Here is a 27,002-nt window from a genome sequence, read left to right on the forward strand (position 1 = left end):
CTCCAACGCTCCTTGAGTGTGGGGATGGTAAGCTGAAGACGTGATCTGGGTGATGCCCAACTCTTTCAGAGACTGCTTGAAAACATTTGACATGAAATTACTTCCCCGGTCTGACTGTGCCTCCTTGGGCAGACCCAACTTTGTGAAGAACCCTAGCATTTCCTTAACCACGTCCTTTGCTGAGATATTTCTAAGTGGAATGGCTTCAGGATAACGAGTAGCCATATCAATCAGGGTCAACACATGAGAAAATCCTGAAGAAGTCTTAGGAAGAGGGCCCACAATATCCACCAACACACGGGTGAATGGGCCTCAAAAGGAGGAATGGGAACTAGAGGTGCAACCTTTTCGGTCTGATTACACTTCCCCACAACTTGACAGGTGTGACAAGACTTACAATACCAGGAAACATCCCTGAAGATACCTGGCCAGTAGAAGTGTTTCAAAATGCGTGCCACAGTCTTCCTCACTCCAAGGTGTCCTGCCAAACTGGAATCATGAGCCACTCTAATGATATCCTGCCTACAAACACGAGGGATGACAACTTGATGTACAACCTCCCATTCAAAGTCGGCTGATGCTGTTGGGGGTCTCCACTTCCTCATAAGTACTCCTGACTTTATATAATAACAAGTAGAAGCACCAGCTGACTCATCCTCACTGCAAGCAGAGTTAGCTAGACCTTTCAACTCAGGGTCAGCAACCTGCAACTCAACCAACTCTTGACGAGACAAATTATCAACACTACGGGGTACTGCCTCATCTGGTGAGTGGTCCAAATTAGCAAGAAAAGTGTCAGCTAGGAAAACATCATCATCATCATTATCCTCTAAATCACCAGTAACTTTAGACTTAGCCCTAGTGACAGCACATGCAGAGAACACATCAGGGACATCACAATCCTGGGCTGCAGCCACTGGCTCACTAGACAACTGAGGAGCTGGACACACTTGACTTCCACCAATATCATTTCCAAGTAAGGAAGTTACACCTTACATTGGGAGTGTCTCAACCAACCCAACCATAACAGAACCATTAACAAAACCAGACTCTAAATTCACTCTGCACAGAGGGACAGAGAAGTAATTATTCCCTACACCTTGTAAGATTACAGTTTCATCAGAGGAATTAACATTAGAGCCTAGAACACTGGTCAGCATAAGGGATTGGCAAGCACCTGTATCACGATATATTTTAACTGATTTCCTGTCATTACTGTCCAGAGGACTGACAAAACCATCAGACAGGAAATTAGCACATGAACTCTTGAGAGTGTCACCCACGTTACTGCTCAAAAGAGGAGCTTCATCATGAGGATTTAATTTACCCCTCAAAGCAGGTTCAGTTAACTCAGTTAAAGAATTCTGGGAACTCTCAAGGGTGGACACTAGACCAATTGACTGAATATTTAAAGACTCCTTTTTGTTCACATCACGCTGTCTCCTGAAACATTTCTCCGTAGTATGACCAAGCTTACTACAATAAGTACATTTACTTTTCTGAAATCTAGAGGTGGAGCTGGTATTTACTTCCTGAGAAACATCATCTTTATTCTCTTTCCTGTTACCTGTACTCTGAGTAGAGGCAACGTACTTACTCTCAGCTTTCCTTTTTTCTTTAGAATATCTCTTGTGAGTGAGAACATATTCATCAGCTAAAACTGCAGCATCAGACAAATTATCTATTCTTTTCTCATCAAGATATAGGCTTACATCTTTATTAATACACCTTTTGAAGTCCTCCAGCAAAATCATCTGCTTAAATTTGTCAAAATCGGAATCCACATTCTTAGAATTTAACCACTGCTCTAACAGATCTTCTTTGATTTTTGCATACTCAACATGGGATTGCTTATCTTGCTTATAAGTTGTCCTAAATTTTACTCTATAGGCTTCAGGAACAAGCTCATAGGCCTTAAGAATCAAGCTCTTAACGACATCATAATTATCAGATTGATCCTGAGGCAAAGATGCATAAGTTACTTGAGCTTTACCGGTGAGAACAGTTTGAAGGAGTACTGGCCAATACTCTTTGGGCCAATTAAAACCTGTAGCTACCCTCTCAAACAACTGAAAATACTTTGTTAAATCAGATTCATTAAAAGGAGGGACAAGTTTAACATTTTTAGCCACATCAAAATCATCAGAGCTAGATGATCCAGTTCCACCTTGTTTCATGCGATACTCATGGTCTGCCTGAATCCTAGCAAGTTCAATTTGTGCCTCCTGAATACAATCCTGAAACTCAGCCTCCTTAGCACGAGCCTGAAACTCAGCCTCCTGAATACGAGCTTTTGCCTGAAATTCAGCCTCCTTAGCACGAGCCTCCTGCAGGGCTAGCTGTAACTTAGCTAATTCAATCTGCGTTTGCTCATTTCGAGGAGTTACATTAAACAAGCTTTCATTAATCATGTCACCAATTTGATCTTTAGAATGATGAGAGCGAACAGCAATTCCCAATTGTTGAGCAACAAGCTTAAGTTCATTCTTTGTTCTGTTTTCTACATCACACACTGTTTGCACATTTGACAAAAAATCTTTGGCTTCATCAAGCATAGTAATAGTAGACATCATGAATAAATCACAGTCACAAAATATCAAGCAATATCCTTATGATAATATCCTGAATATCCTGGCGAGGTCGCCAAATTTATGTTACGGAACAGAGAAAACTGTCCCGCAAAGTTCCAGGTTCAAAACAAAAGAGTTAGGTAAAATTACAAGTTAAAGTTTAATGCTCAAACTAACAACAAAACATTCAGGACTCATAAGGATAATGTAATGGCAAAAACAGGTTAAATATATGGTTAACTGCAATAGCCTCTATTAACACGAAATTAGCAAGAGTAAATTTATCTAAGTCAGCCCTGATAAAATGAGAATACCAGATAATACTCAGTGAATGCAAGATATATTATTACAGATACGAAATATTATTAATAAGGGCTGACACCCAAAACACATGAATCACAAAAGCCTTACTAGGCCTAAGAATTAACACCTTACGCTACACAGTACAAGAAAAATGCAATAACACTCATACTCAAACCACACAGCTGCTAGATGGTTGGAGACTTCCTGAGCACTCACAAAAATAATAACAACTGTACAGAGGAGGACAGAGATGTGAACAAAATGAGGAGTAGATCTAAGTGGCAATTAATGCAGAGACTGAGCTCATTATATAGGGGCCGGCAGAGCTTGATACAACTTGTAAGAAGGACGCGCAAATGAAGCCAGAGGGGACAAAGAGTTGACACTCCTGCTCTGAACAACAGAAAGAACGACTTACTCTACTATAAGGGAGGACGGGGGGAGTGAGGTAGAACACGCTCGTGATCAAACATGCAGCATACTGTACGTTAGAATTACACAAAGGATGATGAAATCATAGGCTATGTAACACCTCCCCACAAAGAAAAAGAAATTTACAAAGGAAATTTCTTATTACTCTAAAACAATCTGTCTAAAGTCTAGATAAGCAATCTGCAATAACATTTTCTTTCCCCTTGACATGTTGTATGTCTAATGAATACTCCTGAAGAAGTAGACTCCATCTTGTCAATCTCTGATTTTATCTTTAAACTTACTAAGGAATTTCAGTGGGTTATGATCGGTATAAATGACTATGGGGTCAAAACCAGAACACAAATAAAATGAAAAATGCTGTAAACCCAAAATCAAGGCCAAAAGCTCTTTCTCAATAGTTGAGTAGTTCTTTTGAGGTGGAGTGAACTTCTTACTGTAATAAGATACAGGGTGTTCAATACCCTGATCATCCTCTTGCAGCAAAACAGCCCCAGCTCCTGTATCACTTGCGTCAACAGCCATCTTAAAAGGCTTAGCAAAATTTGGAGTAGCGAGCACTGGCTGACTTAATAGGATAGCTTTAAGTTTGCTGAAAGAGGATTCACAGTTATCGGTCCAGACAAATTTAACTCCCTTTTTCAGTAGGTCTGTAAGTGGTGATACAAGAATTGAAAAGTTAAGAACAAATCTCCTGTAATAACCTACCATTCCCAAAAATCTTTGTAGCTCTTTCCTACTTTTAGGTCTGGGAAGATCACTTACAACCTGAACCTTAGCTGCTGGTGGTGCAACATGTCCATCACCAATTACGTACCAAGGCACTGAACTTTAGCTTGACCAAACTCACACTTTGATTAATTAGCTACAAGATTAGCCTGAACCAAACGCTCAAGAAATTTACTGACATGGCATAGGTGATCTTTCCAGTTGTCACTGAAGATTAATACATCATCAATATAAACAACACACCCTGCCAAACCCTCTGTTACAACATTCATGAGCTTCTGAAATGTGGCTGGTGCATTCTTTATACCATATGGCATTACAGAACATCCAGAGTCTTTCCTAGTGTTACAAAACATGAGATCTCCCTAGCACGTTCAGTCATAGGTACTTGCCAGTATCCCTTTAACAAATCAAACTTACTTATGTACCTAGCCTTTCCGATCTTGTCTATGCAATCTTCCACACGAGGGAGAGGGTAAGTGTCTGTTTTGGTTATCTGATTAACACGTCTGTAGTCGATGCAAAGCCGCTGTGACCCCCCTGGCTTAGGGACCAGAGTGACAGGAGAACTCCACTCGCTCTGACAGGGCTCAATCATCTTGTGGTCCAACAGGTAGCCAAGCTCCTTCTGGATGAGAGGAACTTTCACTGGGTTCACACGGTAAGGAGGCAGTTTAATTGGCTTTGCATCTCCAACATCGACATCATGCATCAACACAGTGGTTCTTCCTGGAGTGGCACGGAACACTTGCGGGTACTCCTGCAGTAATGCCGAAAACTCCTGCCTTTCCTTGGGAGGTAGATGAGAAAGCTTAGTCTGGAGATCATTCATGATATCAGGATTCTTCCCCAAACTATCACTCAGGCTCATGCTGCATGGGAGAACTTCACTTGCAGACTCAGGTGGAACAGCTACAGTGCAGACTGGATTATTTTCGTCCCGCCTGTGATATAACTTTAGCATGTTGATGTGACAAAGTTGCTTGTTCTTTCTACGATCTGGTGTGGCGATGACATAGTTGACATCACTGAGTTTCTTCTCCACGAAATAAGGACCACTAAACTTGGCTTGAAGAGGTTGCCCATGAACCGGTAGCAGAATCAAAACCTGATCTCCTGGCTGAAAGTGGCGTAACCTGGACTTCTTATCATACCAAGTCTTCATCTTCTCCTGAGCAGCTCCTAAATTCTCTCTCGCCAGCTGTAAAGCAGTGGACAGCCGTTCTTTGAACTTCATCACATACTCCAGCAGGTTGACGTCATCTTCCTCCGACAGCCAGCATTCCTTGAGTAGCTTAAGGGGTCCTCTTACTTCATGGCCAAACAGTAGTTCAAAAGGTGAGAAGCCCAGTGATTCATTTGGAGATTCTCTTGCAGCAAATACAACGAATGGAAGACCTTTATCCCAGTCTTTCTGATGTTCCAAACAGTATTTCTTGAGCATCGATTTGAGTGTTTGATGATATCTCTCCAACGCTCCTTGAGTCTGGGGATGGTAAGCTGAAGACGTGATCTGGGTGATGCCCAACTCTTTCAGAGACTGCTTGAAAACATTTGACATGAAATTACTTCCCGGTCTGACTGTACCTCCTTGGGCAGACCAAACTTTGTGAAGAACCCTAGCATTTCCTTAACCACGTCCTTTGCTGAGATATTTCTAAGTGGAATGGCTTCAGGATAACGAGTAGCCATATCAATCAGGGTCAACACATAAGAAAATCCTGAAGAAGTCTTAGGAAGAGGGCCCACAATATCCACCAACACACGGGTGAATGGCGCCTCAAAAGGAGGAATGGGAACTAGAGGTGCAACCTTTTCGGTCTGATTACACTTCCCCACAACTTGACAGGTGTGACAAGACTTACAATACCAGGAAACATCCCTGAAGATACCTGGCCAGTAGAAGTGTTTCAAAATGCGTGCCACAGTCTTCCTCACTCCAAGGTGTCCTGCCAAACTGGAATCATGAGCCACTCTAATGATATCCTGCCTACAAACACGAGGGATGACAACTTGATGTACAACCTCCCATTCACAGTCGGCTGATGCTGTTGGGGGTCTCCACTTCCTCATAAGTACTCCTGACTTTATATAATAACAAGTAGAAGCACCAGCTGACTCTTCCTCACTGCAAGCAGAGTTAGCTAGACCTTTCAACTCAGGGTCAGCAACCTGCAACTCAACCAACTCTTGACGAGACAAATTATCAACACTACGGGGTACTGCCTCATCTGGTGAGTGGTCCAAATTAGCAAGAAAAGTGTCAGCTAGGATAACATCATCATCATCATTATCCTCTAAGTCACCAGTAACTTTAGACTTAGCCCTAGTGACAGCACATGCAGAGAACACATCAGGGACATCACAATCCTGGGCCGCAGCCACTGGCTCACTAGACAACTGAGGAGCTGGACACACTTGACTTCCACCAATATCATTTCCAAGTAAGAAAGTTACACCTGACATTGGGAGTGTCTCAACCAACCCAACCATAACAGAACCATTAACAAAACCAGACTCTAAATTCACTCTGCACAGAGGGACAGAGAAGTAATTATTCCCTACACCTTGTAAGATTACAGTTTCATCAGAGGAATTAACATTAGAGCCTAGAACACTGGTCAGCATAAGGGATTGGCAAGCACCTGTATCACGATATATTTTAACTGATTTCCTGTCATTACTGTCCAGAGGACTGACAAAACCATCAGACAGGAAATTAGCACATGAACTCTTGAGAGTGTCACCCACGTTACTGCTCAAAAGAGGAGCTTCATCATGAGGATTTAATTTACCCCTCAAAGCAGGTTCAGTTAACTCAGTTAAAGAATTCTGGGAACTCTCAAGGGTGGACACTAGACCAATTGACTGAATATTTAAAGACTCCTTTTTGTTCACATCACGCTGTCTCCTGAAACATTTCTCCGTAGTATGACCAAGCTTACTACAATAAGTACATTTACTTTTCTGAAATCTAGAGGTGGAGCTGGTATTTACTTCCTGAGAAACATCATCTTTATTCTCTTTCCTGTTACCTGTACTCTGAGTAGAGGCAACGTACTTACTCTCAGCTTTCCTTTTTTCTTTAGAATATCTCTTGTGAGTGAGAACATATTCATCAGCTAAAACTGCAGCATCAGACAAATTATCTATTCTTTTCTCATCAAGATATAGGCTTACATCTTTATTAATACACCTTTTGAAGTCCTCCAGCAAAATCATCTGCTTAAATTTGTCAAAATCAGAATCCACATTCTTAGAATTTAACCACTGCTCTAACAGATCTTCTTTGATTTTTGCATACTCAACATGGGATTGCTTATCTTGCTTATAAGTTGTCCTAAATTTTACTCTATAGGCTTCAGGAACAAGCTCATAGGCCTTAAGAATCAAGCTCTTAACTACATCATAATTATCAGATTGATCCTGAGGCAAAGATGCATAAGTTACTTGAGCTTTACCGGTGAGAACAGTTTGAAGGAGTACTGGCCAATACTCTTTGGGCCAATTAAAACCTGTAGCTACCCTCTCAAACAACTGAAAATACTTTGTTAAATCAGATTCATTAAAAGGAGGGACAAGTTTAACATTTTTAGCCACATCAAAATCATCAGAGCTAGATGATCCAGTTCCACCTTGTTTCATGCGATACTCATGGTCTGCCTGAATCCTAGCAAGTTCAATTTGTGCCTCCTGAATACAATCCTGAGACTCAGCCTCCTTAACACGAGCCTGAAACTCAGCCTCCTGAATACGGGCTTTTGCCTGAAATTCAGCCTCCTTAGCACGAGCCTCCTGCAGGGCTAGCTGTAACTTAGCTAATTCAATCTGCGTTTGCTCATTTCGAGGAGTTACATTAAACAAGCTTTCATTAATCATGTCAACAATTTGATCTTTAGAATGATGAGAGCGAACAGCAATTCCCAATTGTTGAGCAACAAGCTTAAGTTCATTCTTTGTTCTGTTTTCTACATCACACACTGTTTGCACATTTGACAAAAAATCTTTGGCTTCATCAAGCATAGTAATAGTAGACATCATGAATAAATCACAGTCACAAAATATCAAGCAATATCCTTATGATAATATCCTGAATATCCTGATCAGAGGTCGCCAAATTTATGTTACGGAACAGAGAAAACTGTCCCGCAAAGTTCCAGGTTCAAAACAAAAGAGTTAGGTAAAATTACAAGTTAAAGTTTAATGCTCAAACTAACAACAAAACATTCAGGACTCATAAGGATAATGTAATGGCAAAAAACAGGTTAAATATATGGTTAACTGCAATAGCCTCTATTAACACGAAATTAGCAAGAGTAAATTTATCTAAGTCAGCCCTGATAAAATGAGAATACCAGATAATACTCAGTGAATGCAAGATATATTATTACAGATACAAAATATTATTAATAAGGGCTGACACCCAAAACACATGAATCACAAAAGCCTTACTAGGCCTAAGAATTAACACCTTACGCTACACAGTACAAGAAAAAATGCAATAACACTTATACTCAAATTACACAGCTGCTAGATGGTTGGAGGCTTCCTGAGCAATCACAAAAATAACAACTGTACAGGGGAGGACAGAGATGTTAACAAAATGAGGAGTAGATCTAAGTGGCAATTAATGCAGAGACTGAGCTCATTATATAGGGGCCGGCAGAGCTTGATACAACTTGTAAGAAGGACGCGCAAATGAAGCCAGAGGGGACAAAGAGTTGACAATCCTGCTCTGAACAACAGAAAGAACGACTTACTCTACTATAAGGGTAGAAGGGGGGAGTGAGGTAGAACACGCTCGTGATCAAACATGCAGCATACTGTACGTTAGAATTACACAAAGGATGATGAAATCATAGGCTATGTAACACCTCCCCACAAAGAAAAAGAAATTTACAAAGGAAATTTCTTATTACTCTAAAACAATCTGTCTAAAGTCTAGATAAGCAATCTGCAATAACATTTTCTTTCCCCTTGACATGTTGTATGTCTAATGAATACTCCTGAAGAAGTAGACTCCATCTTGTCAATCTCTGATTTTATCTTTAAACTTACTAAGGAATTTCAGTGGGTTATGATCGGTATAAATGACTATGGGGTCAAAACCAGAACACAAATAAAATGAAAAATGCTGTAAACCCAAAATCAAGGCCAAAAGCTCTTTCTCAATAGTTGAGTAGTTCTTTTGAGGTGGAGTGAACTTCTTACTGTAATAAGATACAGGGTGTTCAATACCCTGATCATCCTCTTGCAGCAAAACAGCCCCAGCTCCTGTATCACTTGCGTCAACAGCCATCTTAAAAGGCTTAGCAAAATTTGGAGTAGCGAGCACTGGCTGACTTAATAGGATAGCTTTAAGTTTGCTGAAAGAGGATTCACAGTTATCGGTCCAGACAAATTTAACTCCCTTTTTCAGTAGGTCTGTAAGTGGTGATACAAGAATTGAAAAGTTAAGAACAAATCTCCTGTAATAACCTACCATTCCCAAAAATCTTTGTAGCTCTTTCCTACTTTTAGGTCTGGGAAGATCACTTACAACCTGAACCTTAGCTGCTGGTGGTGCAACATGTCCATCACCAATTACGTACCCAAGGTACTGAACTTTAGCTTGACCAAACTCACACTTTGATAAATTAGCTACAAGATTAGCCTGAACCAAACGCTCAAGAAATTTACTGACATGGCATAGGTGATCTTTCCAGTTGTCACTGAAGATTAATACATCATCAATATAAACAACACACCCTGCCAAACCCTCTGTTACAACATTCATGAGCTTCTGAAATGTGGCTGGTGCATTCTTCATACCATATGGCATTACAGAACATGCAAAAGTCTTTCCTAGTGTTACAAAACATGAGATCTCCCTAGCACGTTCAGTCATAGGTACTTGCCAGTATCCCTTTAACAAATCAAACTTACTTATGTACCTAGCCTTTCCGATCTTGTCTATGCAATCTTCCACACGAGGGAGAGGGTAAGTGTCTGTTTTGGTTATCTGATTAACACGTCTGTAGTCGATGCAAAGCCGCTGTGACCCACCTGGCTTAGGGACCAGAGTGACAGGAGAACTCCACTCGCTCTGACAGGGCTCAATCATCTTGTGGTCCAACAGGTAGCCAAGCTCCTTCTGGATGAGAGGAACTTTCACTGGGTTCACACGGTAAGGAGGCAGTTTAATTGGCTTTGCATCTCCAACATCGACATCATGCATCAACACAGTGGTTCTTCCTGGAGTGGCACGGAACACTTGCGGGTACTCCTGCAGTAATGCCGAAAACTCCTGCCTTTCCTTGGGAGGTAGATGAGAAAGCTTAGTCTGGAGATCATTCATGATATCAGGATTCTTCCCCAAACTATCACTCAGGCTCATGCTGCATGGGAGAACTTCACTTGCAGACTCGGGTGGAACAGCTACAGTGCAGACTGGATTATTTTCGTCCCGCCTGTGATATAACTTTAGCATGTTGATGTGACAAAGTTGCTTGTTCTTTCTACGATCTGGTGTGGCGATGACATAGTTGACATCACTGAGTTTCTTCTCCACGAAATAAGGACCACTAAACTTGGCTTGAAGAGGTTGCCCATGAACCGGTAGCAGAATCAAAACCTGATCTCCTGGCTGAAAGTGGCGTAACCTGGACTTCTTATCATACCAAGTCTTCATCTTCTCCTGAGCAGCTCCTAAATTCTCTCTCGCCAGCTGTAAAGCAGTGGACAGCCGTTCTTTGAACTTCATCACATACTCCAGCAGGTTGACGTCATCTTCCTCCGACAGCCAGCATTCCTTGAGTAGCTTAAGGGGTCCTCTTACTTCATGGCCAAACAGTAGTTCAAAAGGTGAGAAGCCCAGTGATTCATTTGGAGATTCTCTTGCAGCAAACACAACGAATGGAAGACCTTTATCCCAGTCTTTCTGATGTTCCAAACAGTATTTCTTGAGCATCGATTTGAGTGTTTGATGATATCTCTCCAACGCTCCTTGAGTCTGGGGATGGTAAGCTGAAGACGTGATCTGGGTGATGCCCAACTCTTTCAGAGACTGCTTGAAAACATTTGACATGAAATTACTTCCCCGGTCTGACTGTACCTCCTTGGGCAGACCAAACTTTGTGAAGAACCCTAGCATTTCCTTAACCACGTCCTTTGCTGAGATATTTCTAAGTGGAATGGCTTCAGGATAACGAGTAGCCATATCAATCAGGGTCAACACATAAGAAAATCCTGAAGAAGTCTTAGGAAGAGGGCCCACAATATCCACCAACACACGGGTGAATGGGCCTCAAAAGGAGGAATGGGAACTAGAGGTGCAACCTTTTCGGTCTGATTACACTTCCCCACAACTTGACAGGTGTGACAAGACTTACAATACCAGGAAACATCCCTGAAGATACCTGGCCAGTAGAAGTGTTTCAAAATGCGTGCCACAGTCTTCCTCACTCCAAGGTGTCCTGCCAAACTGGAATCATGAGCCACTCTAATGATATCCTGCCTACAAACACGAGGGATGACAACTTGATGTACAACCTCCCATTCACAGTCGGCTGATGCTGTTGGGGGTCTCCACTTCCTCATAAGTACTCCTGACTTTATATAATAACAAGTAGAAGCACCAGCTGACTCTTCCTCACTGCAAGCAGAGTTAGCTAGACCTTTCAACTCAGGGTCAGCAACCTGCAACTCAACCAACTCTTGACGAGACAAATTATCAACACTACGGGGTACTGCCTCATCTGGTGAGTGGTCCAAATTAGCAAGAAAAGTGTCAGCTAGGATAACATCATCATCATCATTATCCTCTAAGTCACCAGTAACTTTAGACTTAGCCCTAGTGACAGCACATGCAGAGAACACATCAGGGACATCACAATCCTGGGCTGCAGCCACTGGCTCACTAGACAACTGAGGAGCTGGACACACTTGACTTCCACCAATATCATTTCCAAGTAAGAAAGTTACACCTGACATTGGGAGTGTCTCAACCAACCCAACCATAACAGAACCATTAACAAAACCAGACTCTAAATTCACTCTGCACAGAGGGACAGAGAAGTAATTATTCCCTACACCTTGTAAGATTACAGTTTCATCAGAGGAATTAACATTAGAGCCTAGAACACTGGTCAGCATAAGGGATTGGCAAGCACCTGTATCACGATATATTTTAACTGATTTCCTGTCATTACTGTCCAGAGGACTGACAAAACCATCAGACAGGAAATTAGCACATGAACTCTTGAGAGTGTCACCCACGTTACTGCTCAAAAGAGGAGCTTCATCATGAGGATTTAATTTACCCCTCAAAGCAGGTTCAGTTAACTCAGTTAAAGAATTCTGGGAACTCTCAAGGGTGGACACTAGACCAATTGACTGAATATTTAAAGACTCCTTTTTGTTCACATCACGCTGTCTCCTGAAACATTTCTCCGTAGTATGACCAAGCTTACTACAATAAGTACATTTACTTTTCTGAAATCTAGAGGTGGAGCTGGTATTTACTTCCTGAGAAACATCATCTTTATTCTCTTTCCTGTTACCTGTACTCTGAGTAGAGGCAACGTACTTACTCTCAGCTTTCCTTTTTCTTTAGAATATCTCTTGTGAGTGAGAACATATTCATCAGCTAAAACTGCAGCATCAGACAAATTATCTATTCTTTTCTCATCAAGATATAGGCTTACATCTTTATTAATACACCTTTTGAAGTCCTCCAGCAAAATCATCTGCTTAAATTTGTCAAAATCAGAATCCACATTCTTAGAATTTAACCACTGCTCTAACAGATCTTCTTTGATTTTTGCATACTCAACATGGGATTGCTTATCTTGCTTATAAGTTGTCCTAAATTTTACTCTATAGGCTTCAGGAACAAGCTCATAGGCCTTAAGAATCAAGCTCTTAACTACATCATAATTATCAGATTGATCCTGAGGCAAAGATGCATAAGTTACTTGAGCTTTACCGGTGAGAACAGTTTGAAGGAGTACTGGCCAATACTCTTTGGGCCAATTAAAACCTGTAGCTACCCTCTCAAACAACTGAAAATACTTTGTTAAATCAGATTCATTAAAAGGAGGGACAAGTTTAACATTTTTAGCCACATCAAAATCATCAGAGCTAGATGATCCAGTTCCACCTTGTTTCATGCGATACTCATGGTCTGCCTGAATCCTAGCAAGTTCAATTTGTGCCTCCTGAATACAATCCTGAGACTCAGCCTCCTTAGCACGAGCCTGAAACTCAGCCTCCTGAATACGAGCTTTTGCCTGAAATTCAGCCTCCTTAGCACGAGCCTCCTGCAGGGCTAGCTGTAACTTAGCTAATTCAATCTGCGTTTGCTCATTTCGAGGAGTTACATTAAACAAGCTTTCATTAATCATGTCAACAATTTGATCTTTAGAATGATGAGAGCGAACAGCAATTCCCAATTGTTGAGCAACAAGCTTAAGTTCATTCTTTGTTCTGTTTTCTACATCACACACTGTTTGCACATTTGACAAAAAATCTTTGGCTTCATCAAGCATAGTAATAGTAGACATCATGAATAAATCACAGTCACAAAATATCAAGCAATATCCTTATGATAATATCCTGAATATCCTGATAAGAGGTCGCCAAATTTATGTTACGGAACAGAGAAAACTGTCCCGCAAAGTTCCAGGTTCAAAACAAAAGAGTTAGGTAAAATTACAAGTTAAAGTTTAATGCTCAAACTAACAACAAAACATTCAGGACTCATAAGGATAATGTAATGGCAAAAAACAGGTTAAATATATGGTTAACTGCAATAGCCTCTATTAACACGAAATTAGCAAGAGTAAATTTATCTAAGTCAGCCCTGATAAAATGAGAATACCAGATAATACTCAGTGAATGCAAGATATATTATTACAGATACAAAATATTATTAATAAGGGCTGACACCCAAAACACATGAATCACAAAAACCTTACTAGGCCTAAGAATTAACACCTTACGCTATACAGTACAAGAAAAATGCAATAACACTCATACTCAAATTACACAGCAGCTAGATGGTTGGAGACTTCCTGAGCACTCACAAAAATAATAACAACTGTACAGAGGAGGACAGAGATGTGAACAAAATGAGGAGTAGATCTAAGTGGCAATTAATGCAGAGACTGAGCTCATTATATAGGGGCCGGCAGAGCTTGATACAACTTGTAAGAAGGACGCGCAAATGAAGCCAGAGGGGACAAAGAGTTGACACTCCTGCTCTGAACAACAGAAAGAACGACTTACTCTACTATAAGGGAGGATGGGGGAGTGAGGTAGAACACGCTCGTGATCAAACATGCAGCATACTGTACGTTAGAATTACACAAAGGATGATGAAATCATAGGCTATGTAACACCTCCCCACAAAGAAAAAGAAATTTACAAAGGAAATTTCTTATTACTCTAAAACAATCTGTCTAAAGTCTAGATAAGCAATCTGCAATAACATTTTCTTTCCCCTTGACATGTTGTATGTCTAATGAATACTCCTGAAGAAGTAGACTCCATCTTGTCAATCTCTGATTTTTATCTTTAAACTTACTAAGGAATTTCAGTGGGTTATGATCGGTATAAATGACTATGGGGTCAAAACCAGAACACAAATAAAATGAAAAATGCTGTAAACCCAAAATCAAGGCCAAAAGCTCTTTCTCAATAGTTGAGTAGTTCTTTTGAGGTGGAGTGAACTTCTTACTGTAATAAGATACAGGGTGTTCAATACCCTGATCATCCTCTTGCAGCAAAACAGCCCCAGCTCCTGTATCACTTGCGTCAACAGCCATCTTAAAAGGCTTAGCAAAATTTGGAGTAGCGAGCACTGGCTGACTTAATAGGATAGCTTTAAGTTTGCTGAAAGAGGATTCACAGTTATCGGTCCAGACAAATTTAACTCCCTTTTTCAGTAGGTCTGTAAGTGGTGATACAAGAATTGAAAAGTTAAGAACAAATCTCCTGTAATAACCTACCATTCCCAAAAATCTTTGTAGCTCTTTCCTACCTTTAGGTCTGGGAAGATCACTTACAACCTGAACCTTAGCTGCTGGTGGTGCAACATGTCCATCACCAATTACGTACCCAAGGTACTGAACTTTAGCTTGACCAAACTCACACTTTGATAAATTAGCTACAAGATTAGCCTGAACCAAACGCTCAAGAAATTTACTGACATGGCATAGGTGATCTTTCCAGTTGTCACTGAAGATTAATACATCATCAATATAAACAACACACCCTGCCAAACCCTCTGTTACAACATTCATGAGCTTCTGAAATGTGGCTGGTGCATTCTTTATACCATATGGCATTACAGAACATCCAGAGTCTTTCCTAGTGTTACAAAACATGAGATCTCCCTAGCACGTTCAGTCATAGGTACTTGCCAGTATCCCTTTAACAAATCAAACTTACTTATGTACCTAGCCTTTCCGATCTTGTCTATGCAATCTTCCACACGAGGGAGAGGGTAAGTGTCTGTTTTGGTTATCTGATTAACACGTCTGTAGTCGATGCAAAGCCGCTGTGACCCACCTGGCTTAGGGACTAGAGTGACAGGAGAACTCCACTCGCTCTGACAGGGCTCAATCATCTTGTGGTCCAACAGGTAGCCAAGCTCCTTCTGGATGAGAGGAACTTTCACTGGGTTCACACGGTAAGGAGGCAGTTTAATTGGCTTTGCGTCTCCAACATCGACATCATGCATCAACACAGTGGTTCTTCCTGGAGTGGCACGGAACACTTGCGGGTACTCCTGCAGTAATGCCGAAAACTCCTGCCTTTCCTTGGGAGGTAGATGAGAAAGCTTAGTCTGGAGATCATTCATGATATCAGGATTCTTCCCCAAACTATCACTCAGGCTCATGCTGCATGGGAGAGCTTCACTTGCAGACTCGGGTGGAACAGCTACAGTGCAGACTGGATTATTTTCGTCCCGCCTGTGATATAACTTTAGCATGTTGATGTGACAAAGTTGCTTGTTCTTTCTACGATCTGGTGTGGCGATGACATAGTTGACATCACTGAGTTTCTTCTCCACGAAATAAGGACCACTAAACTTGGCTTGAAGAGGTTGCCCATGAACCGGTAGCAGAATCAAAACCTGATCTCCTGGCTGAAAGTGGCGTAACCTGGACTTCTTATCATACCAAGTCTTCATCTTCTCCTGAGCAGCTCCTAAATTCTCTCTCGCCAGCTGTAAAGCAGTGGACAGCCGTTCTTTGAACTTCATCACATACTCCAGCAGGTTGACGTCATCTTCCTCCGACAGCCAGCATTCCTTGAGTAGCTTAAGGGGTCCTCTTACTTCATGACCAAACAGTAGTTCAAAAGGTGAGAAGCCCAGTGATTCATTTGGAGATTCTCTTGCAGCAAACACAACGAATGGAGGACCTTTATCCCAGTCTTTCTGATGTTCCAAACAGTATTTCTTGAGGATCGATTTGAGTGTTTGATGATATCTCTCCAACGCTCCTTGAGTGTGGGGATGGTAAGCTGAAGACGTGATCTGGGTGATGCCCAACTCTTTCAGAGAATGCTTGAAAACATTTGACATGAAATTACTTCCCTGGTCTGACTGTGCCTCCTTGGGCAGACCCAACTTTGTAAAGAACCCTAGCATTTCCTTAACCACGTCCTTTGCTGAGATATTTCTAAGTGGAATGGCTTCAGGATAACGAGTAGCCATATCAATCAGGGTCAACACATGAGAAAATCCTGAAGAAGTCCTAGGAAGAGGGCCCACAATATCCACCAACACACGGGTGAATGGGCCTCAAAAGGAGGAATGGGAACTAGAGGTGCAACCTTTTCGGTCTGATTACACTTCCCCACAACTTGACAGGTGTGACAAGACTTACAATACCAGGAAACATCCCTGAAGATACCTGGCCAGTAGAAGTGTTTCAAAATGCGTGCCACAGTCTTCCTCACTCCAAGGTGTCCTGCCAAACTGGAATCATGAGCCACTCTAATGATATCCTGCCTACAAACACGAGGGATGACAACTTGATGTACAACCTCCCATTCAAAGTCGGCTGATGCTGTTGGGGGTCTCCACTTCCTCATAAGTACTCCTGACTTTATATAATAACAAGTAGAAGCACCAGCTGACTCTTCCTCACTGCAAGCAGAGTTAGCTAGACCTTTCAACTCAGGGTCAGCAACCTGCAACTCAACCAACTCTTGACGAGACAAATTATCAACACTACGGGGTACTGCCTCATCTGGTGAGTGGTCCAAATTAGCAAGAAAAGTGTCAGCTAGGAAAACATCATCATCATCATTATCCTCTAAATCACCAGTAACTTTAGACTTAGCCCTAGTGACAGCACATGCAGAGAACACATCAGGGACATCACAATCCTGGGCTGCAGCCACTGGCTCACTAGACAACTGAGGAGCTGGACACACTTGACTTCCACCAATATCATTTCCAAGTAAGAAAGTTACACCTGACATTGGGAGTGTCTCAACCAACCCAACCATAACAGAACCATTAACAAAACCAGACTCTAAATTCACTCTGCACAGAGGGACAGAGAAGTAATTATTCCCTACACCTTGTAAGATTACAGTTTCATCAGAGGAATTAACATTAGAGCCTAGAACACTGGTCAGCATAAGGGATTGGCAAGCACCTGTATCACGATATATTTTAACTGATTTCCTGTCATTACTGTCCAGAGGACTGACAAAACCATCAGACAGGAAATTAGCACATGAACTCTTGAGAGTGTCACCCACGTTACTGCTCAAAAGAGGAGCTTCATCATGAGGATTTAATTTACCCCTCAAAGCAGGTTCAGTTAACTCAGTTAAAGAATTCTGGGAACTCTCAAGGGTGGACACTAGACCAATTGACTGAATATTTAAAGACTCCTTTTTGTTCACATCACGCTGTCTCCTGAAACATTTCTCCGTAGTATGACCAAGCTTACTACAATAAGTACATTTACTTTTCTGAAATCTAGAGGTGGAGCTGGTATTTACTTCCTGAGAAACATCATCTTTATTCTCTTTCCTGTTACCTGTACTCTGAGTAGAGGCAACGTACTTACTCTCAGCTTTCCTTTTTTCTTTAGAATATCTCTTGTGAGTGAGAACATATTCATCAGCTAAAACTGCAGCATCAGACAAATTATCTATTCTTTTCTCATCAAGATATAGGCTTACATCTTTATTAATACACCTTTTGAAGTCCTCCAGCAAAATCATCTGCTTAAATTTGTCAAAATCAGAATCCACATTCTTAGAATTTAACCACTGCTCTAACAGATCTTCTTTGATTTTTGCATACTCAACATGGGATTGCTTATCTTGCTTATAAGTTGTCCTAAATTTTACTCTATAGGCTTCAGGAACAAGCTCATAGGCCTTAAGAATCAAGCTCTTAACTACATCATAATTATCAGATTGATCCTGAGGCAAAGATGCATAAGTTACTTGAGCTTTACCGGTGAGAACAGTTTGAAGGAGTACTGGCCAATACTCTTTGGGCCAATTAAAACCTGTAGCTACCCTCTCAAACAACTGAAAATACTTTGTTAAATCAGATTCATTAAAAGGAGGGACAAGTTTAACATTTTTAGCCACATCAAAATCATCAGAGCTAGATGATCCAGTTCCACCTTGTTTCATGCGATACTCATGGTCTGCCTGAATCCTAGCAAGTTCAATTTGTGCCTCCTGAATACAATCCTGAGACTCAGCCTCCTTAGCACGAGCCTGAAACTCAGCCTCCTGAATACGGGCATTTGCCTGAAATTCAGCCTCCTTAGCACGAGCCTCCTGCAGGGCTAGCTGTAACTTAGCTAATTCAATCTGCGTTTGCTCATTTTAGGAGTTACATTAAACAAGCTTTCATTAATCATGTCAACAATTTGATCTTTAGAATGATGAGAGCGAACAACAATTCCCAATTGTTGAGCAACAAGCTTAAGTTCATTCTTTGTTCTGTTTTCTACATCACACACTGTTTGCACATTTGACAAAAAATCTTTGGCTTCATCAAGCATAGTAATAGTAGACATCATGAATAAATCACAGTCACAAAATATCAAGCAATATCCTTATGATAATATCCTGAATATCCTGGCGAGGTCGCCAAATTTATGTTACGGAACAGAGAAAACTGTCCCGCAAAGTTCCAGGTTCAAAACAAAAGAGTTAGGTAAAATTACAAGTTAAAGTTTCATGCTCAAACTAACAACAAAACATTCAGGACTCATAAGGATAATGTAATGGCAAAAACAGGTTAAATATATGGTTAACTGCAATAGCCTCTATTAACACGAAATTAGCAAGAGTAAATTTATCTAAGTCAGCCCTGATAAAATGAGAATACCAGATAATACTCAGTGAATGCAAGATATATTATTACAGATACAAAATATTATTAATAAGGGCTGACACCCAAAACACATGAATCACAAAAGCCTTGCTAGGCCCAAGAATTAACACTTTACGCTTCACAGTACAAGAAAAAATGCAACAACACTTATACTCAAATTACACAGCTGCTAGATGGTTGGAGACTTCCTGAGCACTCACAATAATAATAACAACTGTACAGGGGAGGACAGAGATGTGAACAAAATGAGGAGTAGATCTAAGTGGCAATTAATGCAGAGACTGAGCTCATTATATAGGGGCCGGCAGAGCTTGATACAACTTGTAAGAAGGACGCGCAAATGAAGCCAGAGGGGACAAAGAGTTGACACTCCTGCTCTGAACAACAGAAAGAACGACTTACTCTACTATAAGGGAGGACGGGGGAGTGAGGTAGAACACGCTCGTGATCAAACATGCAGCATACTGTACGTTAGAATTACACAAAGGATGATGAAATCATAGGCTATGTAACACCTCCCCACAAAGAAAAAGAAATTTACAAAGGAAATTTCTTATTACTCTAAAACAATCTGTCTAAAGTCTAGATAAGCAATCTGCAATAACATTTTCTTTCCCCTTGACATGTTGTATGTCTAATGAATACTCCTGAAGAAGTAGACTCCATCTTGTCAATCTCTGATTTTATCTTTAAACTTACTAAGGAATTTCAGTGGGTTATGATCGGTATAAATGACTATGGGGTCAAAACCAGAACACAAATAAAATGAAAAATGCTGTAAACCCAAAATCAAGGCCAAAAGCTCTTTCTCAATAGTTGAGTAGTTCTTTTGAGGTGGAGTGAACTTCTTACTGTAATAAGATACAGGGTGTTCAATACCCTGATCATCCTCTTGCAGCAAAACAGCCCCAGCTCCTGTATCACTTGCGTCAACAGCCATCTTAAAAGGCTTAGCAAAATTTGGAGTAGCGAGCACTGGCTGACTTAATAGGATAGCTTTAAGTTTGCTGAAAGAGGATTCACAGTTATCGGTCCAGACAAATTTAACTCCCTTTTTCAGTAGGTCTGTAAGTGGTGATACAAGAATTGAAAAGTTAAGAACAAATCTCCTGTAATAACCTACCATTCCCAAAAATCTTTGTAGCTCTTTCCTACCTTTAGGTCTGGGAAGATCACTTACAACCTGAACCTTAGCTGCTGGTGGTGCAACATGTCCATCACCAATTACGTACCAAGGTACTGAACTTTAGCTTGACCAAACTCACACTTTGATAAATTAGCTACAAGATTAGCCTGAACCAAATGCTCAAGAAATTTACTGACATGGCATAGGTGATCTTTCCAGTTGTCACTGAAGATTAATACATCACCAATATAAACAACACACCCTGCCAAACCCTCTATTACAACATTCATGAGCTTCTGAAATGTGGCTGGTGCATTCTTTATACCATATTGCATTACAGAACATCCAGAGTCTTTCCTAGTGTTACAAAACATGAGATCTCCCTAGCACGTTCAGTCATAGGTACTTGCCAGTATCCCTTTAACAAATCAAACTTACTTATGTACCTAGCCTTTCCGATCTTGTCTATGCAATCTTCCACACGAGGGAGAGGGTAAGTGTCTGTTTTGGTTATCTGATTAACACGTCTGTAGTCGATGCAAAGCCGCTGTGACCCCCCTGGCTTAGGGACCAGAGTGACAGGAGAACTCCACTCGCTCTGACAGGGCTCAATCATCTTGTGGTCCAACAGGTAGCCAAGCTCCTTCTGGATGAGAGGAACTTTCACTGGGTTCACACGGTAAGGAGGCAGTTTAATTGGCTTTGCGTCTCCAACATCGACATCATGCATCAACACAGTGGTTCTTCCTGGAGTGGCACGGAACACTTGCGGGTACTCCTGCAGTAATGCCGAAAACTCCTGCCTTTCCTTGGGAGGTAGATGAGAAAGCTTAGTCTGGAGATCATTCATGATATCAGGATTCTTCCCCAAACTATCACTCAGGCTCATACTGCATGGGAGAGCTTCACTTGCAGACTCGGGTGGAACAGCTACAGTGCAGACTGGATTATTTTCGTCCCGCCTGTGATATAACTTTAGCATGTTGATGTGACAAAGTTGCTTGTTCTTTCTACGATCTGGTGTGGCGATGACATAGTTGACATCACTGAGTTTCTTCTCCACGAAATAAGGACCACTAAACTTGGCTTGAAGAGGTTGCCCATGAACCGGTAGCAGAATCAAAACCTGATCTCCTGGCTGAAAGTGGCGTAACCTGGACTTCTTATCATACCAAGTCTTCATCTTCTCCTGAGCAGCTCCTAAATTCTCTCTCGCCAGCTGTAAAGCAGTGGACAGCCGTTCTTTGAACTTCATCACATACTCCAGCAGGTTGACGTCATCTTCCTCCGACAGCCAGCATTCCTTGAGTAGCTTAAGGGGTCCTCTTACTTCATGGCCAAACAGTAGTTCAAAAGGTGAGAAGCCCAGTGATTCATTTGGAGATTCTCTTGCAGCAAACACAACGAATGGAAGACCTTTATCCCAGTCTTTCTGATGTTCCAAACAGTATTTCTTGAGGATCGATTTGAGTGTTTGATGATATCTCTCCAACGCTCCTTGAGTGTGGGGATGGTAAGCTGAAGACGTGATCTGGGTGATGCCCAACTCTTTCAGAGAATGCTTGAAAACATTTGACATGAAATTACTTCCCTGGTCTGACTGTGCCTCCTTGGGCAGACCCAACTTTGTAAAGAACCCTAGCATTTCCTTAACCACGTCCTTTGCTGAGATATTTCTAAGTGGAATGGCTTCAGGATAACGAGTAGCCATATCAATCAGGGTCAACACATGAGAAAATCCTGAAGAAGTCCTAGGAAGAGGGCCCACAATATCCACCAACACACGGGTGAATGGGCCTCAAAAGGAGGAATGGGAACTAGAGGTGCAACCTTTTCGGTCTGATTACACTTCCCCACAACTTGACAGGTGTGACAAGACTTACAATACCAGGAAACATCCCTGAAGATACCTGGCCAGTAGAAGTGTTTCAAAATGCGTGCCACAGTCTTCCTCACTCCAAGGTGTCCTGCCAAACTGGAATCATGAGCCACTCTAATGATATCCTGCCTACAAACACGAGGGATGACAACTTGATGTACAACCTCCCATTCAAAGTCGGCTGATGCTGTTGGGGGTCTCCACTTCCTCATAAGTACTCCTGACTTTATATAATAACAAGTAGAAGCACCAGCTGACTCTTCCTCACTGCAAGCAGAGTTAGCTAGACCTTTCAACTCAGGGTCAGCAACCTGCAACTCAACCAACTCTTGACGAGACAAATTATCAACACTACGGGGTACTGCCTCATCTGGTGAGTGGTCCAAATTAGCAAGAAAAGTGTCAGCTAGGATAACATCATCATCATCATTATCCTCTAAATCACCAGTAACTTTAGACTTAGCCCTAGTGACAGCACATGCAGAGAACACATCAGGGACATCACAATCCTGGGCCGCAGCCACTGGCTCACTAGACAACTGAGGAGCTGGACACACTTGACTTCCACCAATATCATTTCCAAGTAAGAAAGTTACACCTGACATTGGGAGTGTCTCAACCAACCCAACCATAACAGAACCATTAACAAAACCAGACTCTAAATTCACTCTGCACAGAGGGACAGAGAAGTAATTATTCCCTACACCTTGTAAGATTACAGTTTCATCAGAGGAATTAACATTAGAGCCTAGAACACTGGTCAGCATAAGGGATTGGCAAGCACCTGTATCACGATATATTTTAACTGATTTCCTGTCATTACTGTCCAGAGGACTGACAAAACCATCAGACAGGAAATTAGCACATGAACTCTTGAGAGTGTCACCCACGTTACTGCTCAAAAGAGGAGCTTCATCATGAGGATTTAATTTACCCCTCAAAGCAGGTTCAGTTAACTCAGTTAAAGAATTCTGGGAACTCTCAAGGGTGGACACTAGACCAATTGACTGAATATTTAAAGACTCCTTTTTGTTCACATCACGCTGTCTCCTGAAACATTTCTCCGTAGTATGACCAAGCTTACTACAATAAGTACATTTACTTTTCTGAAATCTAGAGGTGGAGCTGGTATTTACTTCCTGAGAAACATCATCTTTATTCTCTTTCCTGTTACCTGTACTCTGAGTAGAGGCAACGTACTTACTCTCAGCTTTCCTTTTTTCTTTAGAATATCTCTTGTGAGTGAGAACATATTCATCAGCTAAAACTGCAGCATCAGACAAATTATCTATTCTTTTCTCATCAAGATATAGGCTTACATCTTTATTAATACACCTTTTGAAGTCCTCCAGCAAAATCATCTGCTTAAATTTGTCAAAATCGGAATCCACATTCTTAGAATTTAACCACTGCTCTAACAGATCTTCTTTGATTTTTGCATACTCAACATGGGATTGCTTATCTTGCTTATAAGTTGTCCTAAATTTTACTCTATAGGCTTCAGGAACAAGCTCATAGGCCTTAAGAATCAAGCTCTTAACGACATCATAATTATCAGATTGATCCTGAGGCAAAGATGCATAAGTTACTTGAGCTTTACCGGTGAGAACAGTTTGAAGGAGTACTGGCCAATACTCTTTGGGCCAATTAAAACCTGTAGCTACCCTCTCAAACAACTGAAAATACTTTGTTAAATCAGATTCATTAAAAGGAGGGACAAATTTAACATTTTTAGCCACATCAAAATCATCAGAGCTAGATGATCCAGTTCCACCTTGTTTCATGCGATACTCATGGTCTGCCTGAATCCTAGCAAGTTCAACTTGTGCCTGAAACTCAGCCTCCTTAGTACGAGCCTGAAACTCAGCCTCCTTAGCACGAGCGTGAAACTCAGCCTCCTGAATACGGGCTTTTGCCTGAAATTCAGCCTCCTTAGCACGAGCCTCCTGCAGGGCTAGCTGTAACTTAGCTAATTCAATCTGCGTTTGCTCATTTCGAGGAGTTACATTAAACAAGCTTTCATTAATCATGTCACCAATTTGATCTTTAGAATGATGAGAGCGAACAACAATTCCCAATTGTTGAGCAGCAAGCTTAAGTTCATTCTTTGTTCTGTTTTCTACATCACACACTGTTTGCACATTTGACAAAAAATCTTTGGCTTCATCAAGCATAGTAATAGTAGACATCATGAATAAATCACAGTCACAAAATATCAAGCAATATCCTTATGATAATATCCTGAATATCCTGATCAGAGGTCGCCAAATTTATGTTACGGAACAGAGAAAACTGTCCCGCAAAGTTCCAGGTTCAAAACAAAAGAGTTAGGTAAAATTACAAGTTAAAGTTTCATGCTCAAACTAACAACAAAACATTCAGGACTCATAAGGATAATGTAATGGCAAAAACAGGTTAAATATATGGTTAACTGCAATAGCCTCTATTAACACGAAATTAGCAAGAGTAAATTTATCTAAGTCAGCCCTGATAAAATGAGAATACCAGATAATACTCAGTGAATGCAAGATATATTATTACAGATACAAAATATTATTAATAAGGGCTGACACCCAAAACACATGAATCACAAAAACCTCACTAGGCCTACGAATCAACACCTTATGCTATACAGTACAAGAAAAAATGCAATAACACTTATACTCAAATTACACAGCTGCTAGATGGTTGGAGACTTCCTGAGCACTGTACAGAGGAGGACAGAGATGTGAACAAAATGAGGAGTAGATCTAAGTGGCAATAATGCAGAGACTGAGCTCATTATATAGGGGCCGGCAGAGCTTGATACAACTTGTAAGAAGGACGCGCAAATGAAGCCAGAGGGGACAAAGAGTTGACACTCCTGCTCTGAACAACAGAAAGAACGACTTACTCTACTATAAGGGAGGACGGGGGGAGTGAGGTAGAACACGCTCGTGATCAAACATGCAGCATACTGTACGTTAGAATTACACAAAGGATGATGAAATCATAGGCTATGTAACACCTCCCCACAAAGAAAAAGAAATTTACAAAGGAAATTTCTTATTACTCTAAAACAATCTGTCTAAAGTCTAGATAAGCAATCTGCAATAACATTTTCTTTCCCCTTGACATGTTGTATGTCTAATGAATACTCCTGAAGAAGTAGACTCCATCTTGTCAATCTCTGATTTTTATCTTTAAACTTACTAAGGAATTTCAGTGGGTTATGATCGGTATAAATGACTATGGGGTCAAAACCAGAACACAAATAAAATGAAAAATGCTGTAAACCCAAAATCAAGGCCAAAAGCTCTTTCTCAATAGTTGAGTAGTTCTTTTGAGGTGGAGTGAACTTCTTACTGTAATAAGATACAGGGTGTTCAATACCCTGATCATCCTCTTGCAGCAAAACAGCCCCAGCTCCTGTATCACTTGCGTCAACAGCCATCTTAAAAGGCTTAGCAAAATTTGGAGTAGCGAGCACTGGCTGACTTAATAGGATAGCTTTAAGTTTGCTGAAAGAGGATTCACAGTTATCGGTCCAGACAAATTTAACTCCCTTTTTCAGTAGGTCTGTAAGTGGTGATACAAGAATTGAAAAGTTAAGAACAAATCTCCTGTAATAACCTACCATTCCCAAAAATCTTTGTAGCTCTTTCCTACCTTTAGGTCTGGGAAGATCACTTACAACCTGAACCTTAGCTGCTGGTGGTGCAACATGTCCATCACCAATTACGTACCAAGGTACTGAACTTTAGCTTGACCAAACTCACACTTTGATAAATTAGCTACAAGATTAGCCTGAACCAAATGCTCAAGAAATTTACTGACATGGCATAGGTGATCTTTCCAGTTGTCACTGAAGATTAATACATCACCAATATAAACAACACACCCTGCCAAACCCTCTGTTACAACATTCATGAGCTTCTGAAATGTGGCTGGTGCATTCTTCATACCATATGGCATTACAGAACATGCCAGAGTCTTTCCTAGTGTTACAAAACATGAGATCTCCCTAGCACGTTCAGTCATAGGTACTTGCCAGTATCCCTTTAACAAATCAAACTTACTTATGTACCTAGCCTTTCCGATCTTGTCTATGCAATCTTCCACACGAGGGAGAGGGTAAGTGTCTGTTTTGGTTATCTGATTAACACGTCTGTAGTCGATGCAAAGCCGCTGTGACCCACCTGGCTTAGGGACCAGAGTGACAGGAGAACTCCACTCGCTCTGACAGGGCTCAATCATCTTGTGGTCCAACAGGTAGCCAAGCTCCTTCTGGATGAGAGGAACTTTCACTGGGTTCACACGGTAAGGAGGCAGTTTAATTGGCTTTGCGTCTCCAACATCGACATCATGCATCAACACAGTGGTTCTTCCTGGAGTGGCACGGAACACTTGCGGGTACTCCTGCAGTAATGCCGAAAACTCCTGCCTTTCCTTGGGAGGTAGATGAGAAAGCTTAGTCTGGAGATCATTCATGATATCAGGATTCTTCCCCAAACTATCACTCAGGCTCATACTGCATGGGAGAGCTTCACTTGCAGACTCGGGTGGAACAGCTACAGTGCAGACTGGATTATTTTCGTCCCGCCTGTGATATAACTT

This window comes from Coenobita brevimanus, chromosome 39 (genome assembly GCF_032717465.1).
Source record: "Coenobita brevimanus isolate Jiangsu-jjx chromosome 39, ASM3271746v2, whole genome shotgun sequence".
Classification (NCBI taxonomy): Eukaryota; Metazoa; Arthropoda; class Malacostraca; order Decapoda; family Coenobitidae; genus Coenobita; species Coenobita brevimanus.